Genomic DNA, 16,145 nt, shown 5'->3' with positions numbered 1-16,145 from the left:
AAAATCGGGCATTTTCCCGCAACGCACCCGCACCTTTTCCCGCAACGCCCGTGTGAAAGAGGCCTAAAGAGTTTTTCTGATAATCCAAATCTTTCTCCAGAGATCTCCCTTTCTTTCTTTGTTTTTTTCTTTTTGGTATCTGGTTTCTTAACCCAAAACTTATCAGATGAACACACCTTCCTAGTTTGGAACTTTCCAATCATTGTTGGATAGGCGTGTGCATTGATAAGGAACGTGACATCATAATACTACCCAGAATGCACTTTTGCTACTGGTGTAGTATTAACTGCTCATAGCTAGGTGGCACTGTTGCATAAGCATCATACCATTAAGGGTTAACTCATACATGCCTGATATTTTCAATGCTACACACCTTTGACATCTGGAGGCCTTGTCTCAAAGCCGAGGGACAAAAGGAGATTTTTGTGCAACTTACCAGTAAAATCTATTTCTCGCTCTTCATTAGGGGGACACAGAGACCGTGGGTATAGCTATGTCCTCTAGGAGGCGTTGACACTAGTAAAAGCTGTTAGCTCCTCCCCTGGCAGCTATACCCCATCCAGCCTGGAGAGAGAGCTTCAATTTGTGTACAAGCAGTAGGAGAAGCAAGTAAATGAACGAAAAAACATGGAACACCCAATGGGGTCCTAACCAGCAACAGCCACAACTGTGGTCGAACAACAATACTGGGTGGGTGCTGTGTCCCCCAATGAAGAGCTAGAAAGAGATTTTACTGGTAAGTTATACAAAAATCTCATTTTCTCGCCCATATTCATTGGGGGACACAGGGACTGTGGGACGTCCAAAAAAAAAAAATCTTGCGAGAACTTGAGCTCCTTCTCCCTGGCTAAGTGTGGGGCCCTCTGATTGGATGCGCTTGCAGCCAGGGAGAAGATAACTTGAATGGGGCCCACGATTTGCACTGCAAAAATGTAGTGCATGCGCTACTTTTTTGCGGTGCGGAGGCACGGCCACAAACACCACAGAAGCACTCCGTAGTGGTTCTGTGGGGTTCCAATCCGTGCCTCCGTTCCGCATCTCTGTGATTGCCGACCCATTCAAGTGAATGGGTCCGTGATGCGGAGTGCACACGGCCGGTGCCCCATGTATTGCGGACCCGCCTTATGAGGGCCACAATACGGCCACGGGGGACACGCGGTCGTGTGCATGTAGCCTAAGGTTGTGAGCAGGAAACCTAAGCGAGAGTCTGGGTTTTGAAATCCCCACCGGTTTCTAGAACTGGAGGCACTGGTGATTTACTTGGCCCCACTGGGGGCTTTAGGGGCCCATGGTGATCGGTGAAAACTTGCCCTTCGCTTGTCAAGCCAAAGGGTTGGGGGCCCATTTTGTAACCCAAGGGCCATGGAGGATTTTTCACATGAATTTCTGACTCATGGATATCAAAATCAAAGGGAGACCGAAAAACCACATGAAAATATGCACAAAAAAACAGCAATAAACGTGGAATTTCGATGCGGTTTCTCCGTGGAGCTCATAAATGATTCTGTAGGGCTCTACAGGTCTGTCACTTGCTGCTGTTTACGTTAGAAACCGTCTACTATCCTAACCGTGAACAATCACCTAGAGGCCGCCGTGTGTGTGAACAGGGCTTATAAATAAGCGCCGTCCCCTCCAGCCCTCACCGCCGCCGCCTCTTCTCTCTCCGACAGACCTGACAGAATGACAGAATACGTCAAGCGCGGCACAGCAACCTCTCGCCAGGCCCCGCCCACCGCGTTCAAACCGGCCAATCGGACGGCAGCCGCTGCCGTCGCTCTTCCATCCAATCAGGTTTAAGGATACTGCGCAGTGAGACAGTTCAAACGGGCAGCCTAAACGGCGGAGGTTCTGGGAAGCCCGGAGAGCCGGGTGTATCGCGATAGATCGCGGAGGGAGCACGGTGCGACGAGGAAACAGGTCAGGGATTGGTCGTGACTCAGTGGCTGGGGAAAGCGTGCTGTCTGGAGACGGGCGGGTGAGGGGGCCCTGACATGGCCTACATAGGGTGGGCTTCCTGTGGGGAAGGTGAGGGAGGCTGCGGGTCCAGGTGTCGGGCTGATGTGCAGGCCTGGCATGGGGGGCTGGGCAGCTGTGTGTGAGGGCTGGCTGCCCTGGCGTTACTATGGGCAGATATTGAGATCCATGGATCTGAGGAAGTGGTCGCTGATCAGAACTAGTTTTTTGAATGATTTGTGCAAGAAAAGGGAAAGCTACATATCTGCACCATGAGATGTGTCCGCTGGCTCCACCTCAGGTGGTCGCCGGTCTGCACTGAGGTCCTGCGGACACACCGGGATCAGCCGTTGCTGTGTTGTGTAGCAAAACAAATATATGCAAATGAGCTGTTCGGTGCACTGAGGGGCTCTGGCCCACCCTCTGTGCACTGGTGTGCAGCCTAAAGGGTTATTCCTATCTGGGATGGTGATGGCCCATTGGTAGGATGGGGATCAGCAACCTTTGGGACTCCTGCTGCTGTGAAACTACAACTCCCAGCATGCAAACGTGCTCCATTGGATTTCCAACAGCCTTAGAAGTGAATGGTGCATTCTGGGAGTTGTAGTTTCAGAACTGGAGTGCTGAAGGTTTTGGATCCCTGTGATGGGATATGCCATCAGTGTCAGATAGGTGCAGGTCCCACCTCTGGGATCTCCTCCACTGGCCCCAAAGTGAAGGAGCGTGCGCTATGCATTTGTGATGGAGGGGTTATCTGAGAGTATAGAAACCCCTCCCCCATATGCTGAACCCCTCCCCCTACACTAAATATACTTATCCCGCTCCACTCTAGGTCCCAGCACTGCCGCTGCTGCTTCTCTCCGTGTCTGGATGAAAACACCTGTTGGGGAGGGCAGCAAATGGCTGTTTCTCCCCCCCCCCTCCAACACCGAATGTGTTCATCTGCGCAAGGGGAGAAGCAATAGTGCAGGGTCCAGGAACAGTGTGGGGTGCCGTGTGTGGGGTACTCTCAGGTAACCCCTTTAATTCATTCATATGGGAGGTAAAATAGTTTTGGAAGTCCTGTAGTGGTAGATGGGAGTACCGTGTAGGCACAGCCACTGCTGTATTTACTGCCGGAAGCCAGGGTTTGGCGGTTTTCAGAACTTTCATAGTGATTAAGAGCGCGGCGTGCCCTCGTTCACTTGGCAGGCCCTGTTCTGAAGGTAAGAGTGGGTCGCAGAGGTGGGACCCCCGCCTATCCTAGTGATATGCCATCAATGTCTGAGATGGGAATAGCCCTTTAAAGGGAACCTGTCACCTGTCCTAAGGGCAACATAGCGTAGTGACAGACCCGCCGACTAAAGTGGTCTTCTGAGCTGGCAGTCGCTTCTTCTAGATTACTGACATGCCGAACCCCACAACACTGCGAGAGAGGGGAGACTGAGGCTCCGTCCCACTTCTGGACATTGACAGGCTTCTTTTCTGTTATGCATAACAAAGTCAACGTTCGGAGACGGGTAGCGAGCCTCGTTAGGCTCGTCTCGCTCACAGCGTTGGCAGTGCGATGCAAGTTCTGCATGTAAAACTGACTGCCAGCCAAGAAGTGACCAGCTCGGCGGGTCTGTCGCTACACTGTGCTGCCCTCAGTGAGGCCAGTATACTGCCTGTGATAGGTCCCTATAACCTGGTGTCCAGTAACGATCATTTCTGCCTCTTGCCCCAAATTGCCTAAGATCCAGCATATTTGCCTCAAACGTCTTCTGGACCCGGGTCTAAAGGAGCTCAGCTAAGCTGTAATGGACAGCCATAAAAACTGAATGCAGCTCTGGGGTATAATACAGGATGTAACGCGGGATCAGTACAGGATAAGTAATGTATGTATACAGTGACTCCACCAGCAGAATAGTGAGTGCAGCTCTGGAGGATAATACAGGATAAGTAATGTATGTACAATTGTGGCAAAAAGTTTTCAGACTGACAAATTTTGGTTTACACAAAGGTTTGCTTAATGTTTCTGGATGTTTGTCGGCTGTTTCTCTGGTATACTGTTATAAGTACAGTTATAAGCATTTTATGGTTTTTTTTTATGACAAATCCAAGTTTATGTAAAGACTCAATGTTTCCAGTGACGCTGCTTTTTCAAGACTTCTGTAGTTCGGCCGGCTATCAGCTTCTGGGCCAAATCCTGGCTTCCTAATCGGTGCTTGGAGTTTACTGTAATTTGAGGGTTGACCACAGGTTCTCAATGGGATTGAGTTCTGGAGAGCTTCCTGGCTATGGACCCAAAATTTCAACATTTCAGTGAGCCACTTGGTTCTCACTTTTGTCTTGTGACATGGTGTCCATCATGCTGAAAAAAGCATTTCTCATCACTACATTGCTGCTGGATGATTGGGAGTAGTTGCTCTTGGAGGTTTTGATCCCTTTGGTATTATTCATGGAAAAATTGTGAGTGAGCCCTTCATTATGAAGAAGCATATCACAATACAGAAGATGGGTTGTCTAATGATGGTTCTAAAAAAATGGAAGAATTAAATGTAATGTTTTCTGTAAATAAAAATACCTTTTTAAAGGGGGTTATCCTGTGAATAATGAAAATCATACATCGTCTAGTACATGACTATCTTTCTAACAAAATCTAGAACCAGTCCTGTATCTAACATGGATCCAGAGATCTCCACATTCATTGCTCTATTTGCTCTGCTAGATTTATTTCAAGCTCTTCGCTTAGGGGACGTGTCCTTTCTGCTGCAGCTGGTTGCAGTTGAAGGATGGAACTGAGCATGTGCTATCTTGGTGCACAGGACAGAGAAATTAGCAAGAGCTAACGGCAGGTGGCGCTATACAGAAATTCCATTGAATAACTTTAGCTATAATACATCTATAAAATAAATTATATAGAATTGTGTATAAATTATAATTTTTGGAATGCACTTAAAGGGGCACCCACATCACTTTTGATGCCCGCACCGCTGCATCTCCCCGTTGAGCGGATCAAAACATCCGGGGGGCATCCAATAGCAGGTAGCTGTGCGGGCATCAGAAGAGGAGCAGGTGCCAGGGAGCAAGGAAAGTACAACCTCTGTGAGGGGCCTGGGTATTATAGGGGTTGGATAAATGTTTTATAAAAAAAATATAACTTATACAGAACATAATTGTATATAATTTCCTGCCATAAATTCCATGGCGCTGTAAATCCAGATGGGGTTATACATTTATGAAAATACAGTAAACCAACTTGGTAGACTGGTACAGAGGGGTAGAGGACTCTGCCCACAAGAGCTTACAGTCTACAAGTACAGGATGAGTAATGTATGCACATAGTGAGTGCAGCTCTGGAATAAAATACAGGATGTAACTGAGGATCAGTACAGGATAAGTAATGCAATGTACACAGTGACTGCACCAGCAGAATAGTGAGTGCAGCTCTGGAGTATAATGCAGGAGGTAATTGAGGATCAGTACAGGATAAGTAATGGATGCGTGCTGTTTCTCTGCCTTTGTGTACATCTATATATGTAGCACTTCTAGGGTTCATCCTGTGGACCCTCTTACAGAGGAATACAGGCAGTCACTATGTTGTTGATCAGTACACACTGGAGTTCAGTTTTTCCATCCTGCTTTACCCGCTGACTTTGAGTTGTTGGCTTCTGGGTGGGCAGCAGGTGACCCGGGTGATGCACTCCGGTCTCCGTTAGATATACTAAAGTGTATGGTCTCCTGAGTGATATGTTCCCCAGGTCTGCATTAAGTATCGCAGTAAGTATGTTCTTAATGAACTATATAATATGATGTTTGGCACTAGATGATAAATAGTCCCCATAGTTGGGAAACACAGAAAGGGGTGGTGTGAATTTTGAATATGTAATTGTTTATTAGCATATTAGATTGGGTCATGTGACCTTTTTGAGAGGGGATATGCTGTCAGTTGCTTGATAAAGACCACACGCGTCGAAACGTTGCATAGTGTTGGTGAATAAACCTTTGAGAGAATGAAGACTGGAGAGTGCTGTGGTTTTTTACAAGTGCATCTAAAGTTGGGGGAGTTTGAGACTGACTTCCGACACGGCAGGCACCACCACAATAGGGAACGGTATTTACCCCTGTTTTCCCTTGTGCTGCTACACTTAGTTTTTTTCGCCCTCCGGTCTATTACCATTGTAACCCTCCCCTTTCTGGGGGGTTCATTCCAGTGTCTCCTGTGGAGGGCCACATAACCACTTCTGATGCTGAGGAAGATCAGCGAGGCATGTGGCCACCTCTATGGATGGTGGATGCAGCATTGGGGGCTTCCTAGAAACTGTAGGGGAGCTATGATTTAAGTACGTTCTCTGCAAACAATGTAATTAAACAAAAAATAAATAAATATGGAAGTTGCTTAATTAGATGACCTTTGGCTTTCTGGCTAAAGTTTAGATACAAGTGGCCATGGACTGCAGTGTGACATGTCAGGCTTTATTTGCCCGGTGGGGGTTGACCAGTCTCCTTTGTTAGTGTGTACAGGGCTATAAACTACTTGACCTCTCCACCGGAGTTACTGTGTCCTGGGTATGTTGCTGTGCAAACCCTGTTATGTGACTGAACAAATGTCGCCCTGCACCCTTGGTGTGGTTCTACCTGTTCCTCATAGGAATGCATTATGTGCTGTGGTGGATCTGCTTACCAGGGATCAGAGGCTTATAGGCAACTGAGGCCCCGGTGTTTGATCAGTGATTGTGAGCCAAAACCAGGAGTGGGTCAAACACTGGGCCAGAGCCTGATCCCTGCCGCTGGGTTCTGGCTCCATTGCTGTTCCTCAGGTCCCATGACACGTCTGCCGCCTTCACGTGACCTGGTGTCAAACCAGATGCTGATGTAAGGAGACTTGGGACAGCGATGGAGCCAGAGCCCAGCGGCAGGGATCAGGTATAAGTAGAATTACCACCCCGGGTTTGTCAACACCTGTAAAGGGGTATTCACATTGTGGGCGTAGGGCAAGGATATGCCCTCAATGTCTGATAGGTGCGGGTCCTGCACCTTTCCTTAGAACAGAGACCGCAAAGTGGAGGGCACAAGGCGCATGCATGGCCGCCCTTCATTCACTTCATTCATTCATTCCTTCCAGAAATAGCCGAGCAGCCCTATTGAAATGAATGGGAAGCGCACGGCCACCTCTTTCTCCATGGTGCTTAAAGAATTGGCCGAGCCAGCTATTTTCGGCACTCCCATAGGAAGGAATGGAGGGCAGCTGCGCGTATGTGATGCGTCCTCCATCACTTTGTGGGCTCCATTCTAAGGTTAGATGCAGGACCCTCAGGTTTGATCCGCATCTGTCAGACACTAGGGGCATATACTGGCGATATGCCCCCAATGTCCGAGATGGGACAACCCCTTTTAAAGGTAACCTGTCACCTGAAAAAACGCATATAAAACCGCCAGCATTACCTCATAGTAGCCCTCAGTCTGTTAATAATCATATGTTTGACTCGGTAGTTTGATGCGCCATAGATTCAAAAAAAGACGTTTTAAGCGCCATCTTGCCAGTCAGCTTGAAGTCAAGGGGGCAGCGGCTTCCTTGCTTCGTCAAGGTAAGCACGCCCCCTAACCGTCCCCTTTTTTGTTAGTTTGACAGCCTGCAGTGCGGCAGGGATCGCATATGTCTTGCGCATGCGCGGTGCGCTCCTTGGTTAAGCGCGATCCTGTCTCCGGCTGCTGCTGTTAGCCGGGTTTCAGCGGCGCACTGCGCATGCGCAAGACTTGGGTGATCCCAGACGCACTGCAGGCTGTCAATCTAACAAAAAACGAGACGCTAGGGGGCGTGCTTACCTTGACTTGAAGCTGACCGGCAAGATGGCGCTTAAAACATTGTTTTTTGAATCTATGGAGCATCAGACTACCGGATCAAACATATGATTATTAGTGTTGATTGCGAAAATTCTAATCGCGAATATAGGCACTTCGAATTTTCTAATTGACTATTTTCACAATCAAGAAAATAATGACTGGAGATCACGAATTTGCGAATTTATGGCGAATACTCGCCTGAAAAATCGCCAATTTGAATAATGCCTATGCCGCTCAACACTAATGATCATTAACAGACTGGGGGCTACTATGAGGTAATGCTGGCGGTTTTATATGCGTTTTTGAGGTGACGGTTTTCCGTTAAACACTCAGGGTCAGATATTAGGGTATTGGTTTCCTGCTAGATGTTGTCTGCGCTGAGGAAGCGTTCGCACCTTGCTTTTTAGTGGTTTCTCTTGTTTTATTTATGGCTTTTTATTTTCTCTAAGTGTCTGCTCCAGAACTTTACTGGGAATCGTGAAAATCGGGACGAATTTTTCTTTTTAAGTGATGCCGCTTGTTGAAGCAGTAGTGTGCGTTTTCTGTCCAGAAGGTTTGATCTCCTCTATGGCTAGGTTTGCCCAGCAGATACTTGCAGCAGATTCTTTGGCAAGGATTGCGTGGCCTCCATTTGTTTTCAATCTGAGTCTGTACCGCTGTTCACGCAGCTGTAGATTATTGATGTGAGGGTTTTCTGGGCAATTCTTGGTGCGGATGTTGTGGGAGTCTGCCGCTGGTTTAGCTCCATTCAGTGGGACCGCGGCACAGACTGTAAGACCATGGGCATCTGTCAGCAGACTTGTAACAGGTCAGCCAGTGTACATGTGCGCTTGGCAGCTGAAGGTGTCTGTGTTGGTCGCATGTTCCTATGTGCCCGCATTGCTGCGAAAAATCATTATATGCAAATGAGCCTCTCGTGCAACGAGGGCGTTACTATTACTCCTAGAGGCTCAGCTCTCTCTGCAACTGCTGTGTCCTCTGCTCTTTGATTGACAGGACCAAGCGTGATGATGTTTACACTGCCGATCCCGTCAAAGTGAAGCGGGCCCGGCAGTTGCAGAGCCTCAAGGTGTAATGGCAACGCCCCCGTTGCACCTAGAGGCTCATTTGCATGTAATAGGGGTTATCCGACCCCCTAAAATGCCCTCCCATATACCTGGGCCCACACAATGTACTTGCCATGCTGCCCGGCTGTTTCTCCCTGTTGCCTGGATGAAAACATTGGGGGGGGGCCTCATCACCGCCTCCCATTGGCTGCATATTGTTGTGGGTGATGGGGAGATGCAGCGGCCCAGGCATATTGGGGGGCGGGGGGGGGGGGGCCCTTCAGGGATCGGTTAACCCCTTTAAAACATCATGTTTCTCAGCAATGCGGGCACATATGTACACGGGACCAACACAGACGCCTTCAGCTGCTAAGTGCACATGTAACAGGTCAGCCAGTGTCATAGGGACAAACCTGCTGACAGATGTTGTGTGAACATGGCCATCAGGGGGAAACGGCTAAAGAACCGCCGCCCACGCACCGGTTTGTATTGCAGAGTATCCCCTCGGAGTTCTACCTGCCCCTTCTAGTCCGCTCCAGGCAGGGGATTGCTGAGAGGGTCTCCTTCATGTTGTGCCGAGGCCACCTACCTGCAGAGGGAGTTGTTAGTTGTGATGGTCTCCTGTAGGGGGCGCCGCCGAGCGAGGCCGTGCCCCCCGGACAGGGCGGCTGCTGATGCTGAGGCTGGTACCGGGCGGTCGCCATTGGCTCCCGCTGCCGGAAGGGGCGGGGCTCCGGCTCCGGGCCGTGACATCATTGGCGATGCCGCCGAGCCCTTTGTGAGACCGGAGAGTCTCCGGCCGCTGCGGAGGGAACCAGGGCCGCGCTCTGGCCGAGCCCCCCGGCACATCAGGTACAGCCCGGGGGCAGGAGGACACATCGGGACAATGCTGCTCCTGCTATTGGAGTTGGACCTGTCCTCTGTGACACTGACAACTCCGGGTCTGGTATTTGGTGTGTAGCTCTGCTGTTGTCGCCACCTGACTGCCTCTGCTGTTGCTAAGCAACCACCTACTGCAGTGGGAGCCTGAGGGGCCCATTAGGCCATGTTCACACACATTTTTGCTCCAGATTTATTTTTTATTTTTTTGCATTTCTGCAGCAGCTTGCGATTTGCGCTGTCGCCCCGTTCTGTACAGCGGCTGGTCATGTTGCGGGTAAGATCACGGTGTAAGCCCAGCCTAAAGCGGGAGGTGCAGGGCACGACGAGTCCTGGGAGAGATGCAGCTGCCAGGAAGACGGCAGGGCAGTCTGCATTTTAAGAAATTATATTTTTCCTTCATTACTTATTGACGAGTAGAGACGGAAGTAAAACTAAAAGCCCGAGCCGCAGGTGATAATGCTCTGTGCAGCATCGGGGGGGCCCGGACGTAAAACATCAGGGGCCACAAACCCCGGGGTGCTCTGGTTAGTGTGATCAGCAGGAGTTCTGCCTTGAATACAGGGGGTCCTACCATACTGGGGTGGGGGGTGAACTACCATTCTAAACGCCTTCCACACCCCTAAATTCTATTCAGTTTTAAGATCTTTGATTGCGCTCAGTGAATGAGAACCCTACCCTTGTTCACATTCTGCAGGCCCCCTTGATGGCTACTCCTGCTGTTCACTGACAAGTAGAGATTATTGTATCTTACAGGGGTTGTCTGGGGTTTTAGGAGTAGCCATTACTCTCACATTACGGAGGACCTTTCATCAGTGATGGTCAGTTTGCAGTGTTCGCCAGCTGCCATCTCTAGTAAGGTAGACTCGCCTGTCCGGCAAGGCACAGGTAGGCCTGTGCCGGGCTGAAATCAAATGCAGGCAGTTCCGAGAACATCCCGATGAAGGCCCCCAACGGCTGTTCTCAGAACTGCCTGCTCCCGGTGACTGTATTTGATTTCAGCCCAGCTCCCGGCACAGGTAAGGGCCTACCTGTGCATCGCCGGACGGGTGAGTCTACCTTACTAAAGATGGCAGCCCACATGTGTTCGCTGGCGAACACTGCCAACTGACCATCACTGCCTTTCATCAGTTTGTACTTCACGTTGTAGGCCAAGATTAGGAGATGTTGTCCTGCTGCTCCATTGCGGCACCCTGTATGCTAATTAATGGCATTGGTATAGGGAGGAGGCAGAGACGAGGGCGCCTCCTTCTTCCTGGCTGTGACACGGTTTGCTGCGATTGGACAGGGAGAAGGAGACGCCCCCTGAGAAAAGCTGGCGTCTCCTCCCTGTACCAACGCTATTGGTTAGCATTCGGGGCGCCAAAACAGAACTTGGGGGCGTAGTGTTGCAGCAGTGAAGTGTATAGGTAAAATATAATTGTGTGACCTCTCCTAATCTTGACCTATGTGAAGTATTGATTTCTGAAAGTACAAACTTATGAAAGGTCCTCTTTAAAAGGGTTTTTCCAGGCTCCTGATATTGATGACCTATACGATAGGTCAATGATGTCTGATCAGTGGAGTCCGGCACCGCCACCAATCGGCTGTCCCTTGCCGGCGCAAGAGTTAGCACTTTGAATGGAAGAGTAAGCACAGCCGGTTTAAAAAAAAAAAGTCCATGGCTGTGTGCATGAGCGCTTATCCTGAGGATAGGTCCTTCAATATCGGGAGCCTGGAGAAGCCCTTGAAACCCCTTGCCGATCCTGCAGCAGTGATGTCATGTGTCCACTACAGCCATCTCCGCAGGATCCGTAAATTAATGGGTGTGGGTCAGTTACTATAGGTGCCTCCGTGCCATACCTCGGTGTCACCTGTGATGGATTGGCTTCCATTGTGTCTGTGTATTGGCCCCCAGAGCTCCGGGCTCAGCACAGGATTAGTACTAGTGTGTGGTGCGATCGTAGTCATCACGTGAGGAGGATCTGCGGGGAGTTGTGTATGTGAGCGGGTCTCCCGGGGATGCAGGTAATGAGCTTTGTATACACGGCACCTGCTGACTCCACACCTTGTTACTGATAATGGGCGACTGCTCCTGCGGTGATCGGTCTGCTGTAAATTGTAGTCGTCATTCTCTACATTGTTCCTTTCATTTGTTTTTACAGATGAGTTTAGAAAAACTGTTCCTTTTTAAGGGCCTATTTTTAGAGACTTTAGGCCCCTTGCAGACTAGCGTTCCTCCCGCAGCGAGTCCGCATCGCAGCACCCGGCCTGACCTCCCAGCACTGGCATTATGCCAGTGTTATCCAATACATTCCATAACTGTAAGGGCTACATAGCATCATAAATCAATATAATGCTATGTGACCCCCGGCAGCGCTGGAAGGAGCGCTCGTACTCAGAATAGGTATATCCATATCAGGATGGTGGGGGTCTGACACCTGGCGCCCCCTCAAAGAGCAACTGTTTGAAGAGAACGGAGTTCCTGTCGGCGCAGCAGCCTTTTCCTAGGACAGTGACGTAACGTGGCCTAGCTGCAGCTCAGTCCCGTTGAAGTGAATGGGGCTGAGCTGCGATACCAAGCACAGCCGCTCTACAATGTACGGCGCTGTGCTTGGTGAGCTGTTAGGCCATTGCACTCGCTGGTGGGATAGCTGGCCATTAGAGTGTTAGGGCTCATGCACACGACTGTGGGCAGTCCGCAAAAAATACGGATGACTTCTGTGTGCGTTCTGTATTTTGCAGAACAGAAGAGCTGGCCTTTTTAATAGAGTCCTATCCTTGTCCGTAATGTGGACAATAATGGGGCAAGTTCTGTTTTGAGAAGGCACCGGCGTGCACAGTAGCGCTGCAGCATTCTCCCCACTCGCCATGCACAGCGCTGTCCGTTGTATGGCAGTGTGCTTGGTATAGCAGCTCAGCCCCATTCACTTTGAGGCTGAGCGACGCCTGGGCAGTGTGAGGACGCTGGCGTAGGGAAGGCTGCGCGCTCCGGTGCCTTCTCAAACAGCTGATCAGCGAGGGTCCCAGGTGTTGGACCCCCACTGATCAGATACTTTAACTGATGACCTATCCTCTGGATAAACACCTTATTGCACTTCTGTTTGGTTTACATTGTTTCTGTGTGGCAGAGTAGCTTGGACTTGACGCTATTGTACCGAGTAAAGGAGAACTGATCCGGAAATTGAAGAGGTCTTCCTTACACAGTGATTAGCCAATGGTCCAAAGCACTAAATCAGTGCAGCGGCCCCATTCATTCGCCATCATTAGGGGGTCCCAGAGGTTGGACCCACCTCCTTCACCACCAGTTATGAAGTGATGGCATATACTGGTCATTAGGCTTGAGCGAATAGAGCTTTGGATGATGGATCCGAAGTCGATTCTTTAAAAAAATTTGTTTTCAATGTTTCCGTACAACATTTAATTGTATTTGCTCCGTGTAGACAAATTTGTGTCGCCCAAAGTAGCGTGAGTGCGCATTTAAAAACCTTTTTAAATTAGGAATTGGTACCAAAACTGACTTCAAATTCTTAATTTAATCTTTTTAAACACGCAGATAGGAATACCGGACTAATTCACTGAAGTCTAACGCAACTTTGGGCGATGCGAAATTGGCCTACATGGGGCCCATACGTTTTAATGCTGTACAGAAACTGCATTAAAAACTAACTTTTTGAACAAATTGACTGTGGATCTACGATCTGACTAAGCTAGTTTCGCTCAAGCCTACTTGTCGTTAAAGGGGTATTGCCATCTTGTAAAGTTAAAGGGGGTTGTCCTGACATTCCTATAAGTGATCAGTATCTGGTGGGGGTCCTCTTCAAATATCTGATCACCGGGCTGCTGGGTGTCGGACCCCCACCGATCAGATATTGATCACCTATCTTGCCGATAGAGCTTCAATATAAACGGCAGGACAACTCCTTTCACCTGGTTGTACATCTTCGTTCTCTTTGATCCTGAGTGAAGGGAAGCTTCTCCTCCTCTCATCAGGAAGTATTAATGTGTACAGGAATAAAAATGGCTTCAGAGCTGTCAGCACTAGGCGTTCTGTCGACGCTGCCGCACCCGCCGCCCTGCCTGCATAATTACACAGGTAGCGGTCAGGCTGCCTTTCCAGGCCAGAACATGTCCGCATTGCCAGCATGTGTACTGTGTACATACAACGGTGACTGCTCTTCCAACCGGTATTGTCTGTCCTCTATACAGACTACTCCGCATTCCACAAATGGTTAATTCCTGTAATAGGTTTAATTGGACCATTGACCAGTTTTGCAGGATATTTTGCTTGAGTTATCATCCAAGGCCCATTTTACACGTCTGTGATCAGTCGTGTACTGTCTGTTCTCTTGACCTTTCATTTTTAGGCTGGGTTCACACGGGCAAATGTGCGGGTGCGTTGCGGGAACACCCGCGATTTTTCTGCGCGAGTGCAAAACATTGTAATGCGTTTTGCACTCGCGTGAGAAAAATCGTGCGTGTTTGGTACCCGAACTTCACAGAAGTTCGGTCTTGGGATCGGTGTTCTGTAGATTGTATTATTTCCCCTTATAACATGGTTATAAGGGAAAATAATAGCATTCTGAATACAGAATGCATAGTAAACTAGCGCTGGAGGGGTTAAAAAAAATAATTTAACTCGCCTTAGTCCACTTGATCGCGTAGCCCGGCATCTCCTTCTGTCTCCTTTGCTGAACAGGACCTGTGGTGAGCATTAATTATAGGTAAAGGACCTTTGGTGACATCACTCCGGTCATCACATGATCTTTTACCATGGTGATGGATCATGTGATGACCGGAGTGATGTCACCAAAGGTCCTTTACCTGTAATTAATGCTCACCACAGGTCCTGTTCAGCAAAGGAGACAGAAGGAGATGCCGGGCTACGCGATCAAGTGAACTAAGGTGAGTTAGGCCTCTTTCACACTTGCGTTGTTGGGATCCGGCATGCACTTCCGTTGCCGGAGGTGCCTGCCGGATCCGTAACAACGCAAGTGTACTGAAAGCATTTGAAGACGGAACCGTCTTCCAAATGCTTTCAGTGTTACTATGGCACCCAGGACGCTATTAAAGTCCTGGCTGCCATAGTAGGAGCGGGGGAGCGGTATACTTACAGTCCGTGCGGCTCCCCGGGCGCTCCAGAATGACGTCAGAGCGCCCCATGCGCATGGATGACGTGATCCATGTGATCACGTGATCCATGCGCTTGGGGCGCCCTGACGTCACTCTGGAGCGCCCGGGGAGCCGCACGGACGGTAAGTATGCTGCTCCCCTGCTCCCCGCTACACTTACCATGGCTGTCAGGACTTTAGCGTCCCGGCAGCCATGGTAACTATTCAGAAAAAGCTAAACGTCGGGTCCGGCAATGCGCCGAAACAACGTTTAGCTTAAGGCCGGATCCGGATCAATGCCTTTCAATGGGCATTAATTCCGGATCCGGCCTTGCGGCAAGTCTTCAGGATTTTTGGCCGGAGCAAAAAGCGCAGCATGCTGCGGTATTTTCTCCGGCCAAAAAACGTTCCGTTCTGGAACTGAAGACATCCTGATGCATCCTGAACGGATTACTCTCCATTCAGAATGCATTAGGATAATCCTGATCAGTATTCTTCCGGCATAGAGCCCCGACGACGGAACTCTATGCCGGAAGACAATAACGCAAGTGTGAAAGAGCCCTTAAATTATTTTTTTTAACCCCTCCAGCGCTAGTTTACTATGCATTCTGTATTCAGAATGCTATTATTTTCCCTTTATAACCATGTTATAAGGGAAAATAATAGTGATCGGGTCTCTATTCCGATCGTCTCCTAGCAACCGTGCGTGAAAATCGCATCGCATCCGCACTTGCTTGCAATTTTTACGCAACCCCATTCACTTCTATGGGGCCTGCGTTGCGTGAAAAACGCAGAATATAGAGCATGGTGCGATTTTCACGCAACGCACAAGTGATGCGTGAAAATCACCGCTCATCTGAACAACCCCATTGAAATGAATGGGTCGGGATTCAGTGCGGGTGCAATACGTTCACCTACCGCATTGCACCCGCGCGGAAATCTTGTGTTTCAAGAATAGGCAGTTATATTAATGGCTGTTCTGCAAATTGCAGAGCGGACGCCATCTGTGTTTTGCGGATCCGCAGTTTGCAGACTGCAAAACACACAACGGTCGTGTGCATGAGGCCTAAAGCTGAGCTCTTGACTCCACCCCCCCCCCCCCTTCCCCCCCTCCTCCTCCTCTTTCCAGAACTTGGAGTACTTTCACACTAGCATTTGCTTTCCGGCACGCAGTTCCGTCCTACCGGAAAAAAAACCTGATCAGTTTTAGGCCGAATGCACACGGCAGTGAGCGGTCCGTGGTATCCCGGCCTGGATTCTTGCTGACAACAGGCGTGCGCGCACAGCGTCATTGGTTGCTATGACGCCGTACACTTCATGCCGCCGATGCACTACAGTAATACTCATATAATCTATACATTACTGTAGTGCA

General features: G+C 49.4%; 1 protein-coding gene across 3 annotated transcripts in view; it reads left to right on the top strand.

Annotated features, from left to right (window-relative positions):
• The first annotated feature begins 1,787 nt into the window (after positions 1-1,787).
• Positions 1,788-16,145, top strand: part of CKAP5 (cytoskeleton associated protein 5) — a 56,823-nt gene continuing 42,465 nt past the window's right edge. For 2 of the 3 annotated variants that reach the window (XM_040409174.1, XM_040409176.1), the window contains exon 1: positions 1,788-1,917. The gene's annotated coding sequence lies outside the window, so the exon portion shown is untranslated. Of the gene's footprint in view, positions 1,918-9,528; positions 9,657-16,145 lie in introns of those variants that run through there. The other variant, XM_040409175.1, reaches the window with a different exon arrangement.

The sequence above is a fragment of the Bufo bufo genome, chromosome 10 (assembly GCF_905171765.1).
Source record: "Bufo bufo chromosome 10, aBufBuf1.1, whole genome shotgun sequence".
Lineage (NCBI taxonomy): Eukaryota > Metazoa > Chordata > Amphibia > Anura > Bufonidae > Bufo > Bufo bufo.
This window is presented reverse-complemented; position numbering and strand designations above follow the sequence as displayed.